This window comes from Silurus aristotelis (genome assembly GCF_946808225.1).
Source record: "Silurus aristotelis genome assembly, chromosome: 18".
NCBI lineage: Eukaryota > Metazoa > Chordata > Actinopteri > Siluriformes > Siluridae > Silurus > Silurus aristotelis.
The window spans coordinates 92,501-94,436 of record NC_139591.1 but is presented as its reverse complement, the minus strand read 5'-3'; positions in this window follow the sequence as shown (position 1 = coordinate 94,436).

The window sequence follows — 1,936 nt, the reverse complement described above, 5'->3', positions numbered from 1 at the left end:
TGTGTGTGTGTGTGTGAGTGAAGCAGAGTGTGTGTGTGTGTGTGAGTGAAGCAGAGTGTGTGTGTGTGTGAGTGAAGCAGAGTGTGTGTGTGTATGTGAAGCAGAGTGTGTGATTGTGAAGCAGAGTGTGTGATTGAGTGAAGCAGAGTGTGTGATTGAGTGAAGCAGAGTGTGTGTGTGAGTGAAGCAGAGTGTGTGTGTGTGAGTGAGTGAGTGAAGCAGAGAGTGTGTGTGTGAGTGAAGCAGAGTGTGTGTGTGTGTGTGTGTGTGTGAGTGAAGCAGAGTGTGTGATTGTGAAGCAGAGTGTGTGATTGTGAAGCAGAGTGTGTGAGTGTGTGATTGTGAAGCAGAGTGTGTGATTGTGAAGCAGAGTGTGTGATTGAGTGAAGCAGAGTGTGTGTGTGAGTGAAGCAGAGTGTGTGTGTGTGTGTGAGTGAAGCAGAGAGTGTGTGTGTGAGTGAGTGAGTGAAGCAGAGAGTGTGTGTGTGTGTGTGTGAGTGAAGCAGAGTGTGTGTGTGTGTGTGTGTGTGTGTGAGTGAAGCAGAGTGTGTGTGTGTGTGTGTGTGTGTGTGTGAGTGAAGCAGAGTGTGTGTGTGTGTGTGTGTGTGTGAGTGAAGCAGAGTGTGTGTGTGTGTGTGTGTGTGTGTGTGTGTGTGTGTGTGTGTGAGAGTGAAGCAGAGTGTGTGTGTGTGTGTGTGTGTGAGTGAAGCAGAGTGTGTGTGTGTGTGTGTGTGTGTGTGTGTGAGTGAAGCAGAGTGTGTGTGTGTGTGTGTGTGTGAGTGAAGCAGAGTGTGTGTGTGTGTGTGTGTGTGTGAGTGAAGCAGAGTGTGTGTGTGTGTGAGTGAAGCAGAGTGTGTGTGTGTGTGTGAGTGAAGCAGAGTGTGTGTGTGTGTGTGTGTGTGTGTGTGTGTGAGTGAAGCAGAGTGTGTGTGTGTGTGTGTGTGAGTGAAGCAGAGTGTGTGTGTGTGTGTGTGTGTGTGTGTGAGTGAAGCAGAGTGTGTGTGTGTGTGTGAGTGAAGCAGAGTGTGTGTGTGTGTGTGTGAGTGAAGCAGAGTGTGTGTGTGTGTGTGTGAGTGAAGCAGAGTGTGTGTGTGTGTGAGTGAAGCAGAGTGTGTGTGTGTGTGAGTGAAGCAGAGTGTTTGTGTGTGTGTGTGAGTGAAGCAGAGTGTGTGTGTGTGTGAGTGAAGCAGAGTGTGTGTGTGTGTGAGTGAAGCAGAGTGTGTGTGTGTGTGAGTGAAGCAGAGTGTGTGTGTGTGTGAGTGAAGCAGAGTGTGTGTGTGTGTGTGTGAGTGAAGCAGAGTGTGTGTGTGTGTGTGTGTGAGTGAAGCAGAGTGTGTGTGTGTGTGTGTGTGTGTGTGTGTGTGTGTGAAGCAGAGTGTGTGTGTGTGTGTGTGTGTGTGAGTGAAGCAGAGTGTGTGTGTGTGTGAGTGAAGCAGAGTGTGTGTGTGTGTGAGTGAAGCAGAGTGTGTGTGTGTGTGTGTGTGTGTGTGTGAGTGAAGCAGAGTGTGTGTGTGTGTGTGTGTGTGTGTGTGAGTGAAGCAGTGTGTGTGTGTGTGTGTGTGTGTGTGTGAGTGAAGCAGAGTGTGTGTGTGTGTGTGAGTGAAGCAGAGTGTGTGTGTGTGTGTGTGTGTGTGTGTGTGTTAGTGAAGCAGAGTGTGTGTGTGTGTGTGTGTGTGTGTGTTAGTGAAGCAGAGTGTGTGTGTGTGTGTTAGTGAAGCAGAGTGTGTGTGTGTGTGTTAGTGAAGCAGAGTGTGTGTGTGTGTTAGTGAAGCAGAGTGTGTGTGTGTGTTAGTGAAGCAGAGTGTGTGTGTGTGTGTTAGTGAAGCAGAGTGTGTGTGTGTGTGTTAGTGAAGCAGAGAGTGTGTGTGTGTTAGTAAAGCAGAGTGTGTGTGTGTTAGTAAAGCAGAGTGTGTGTGTTAGTGAAGCAGTGTGTGTG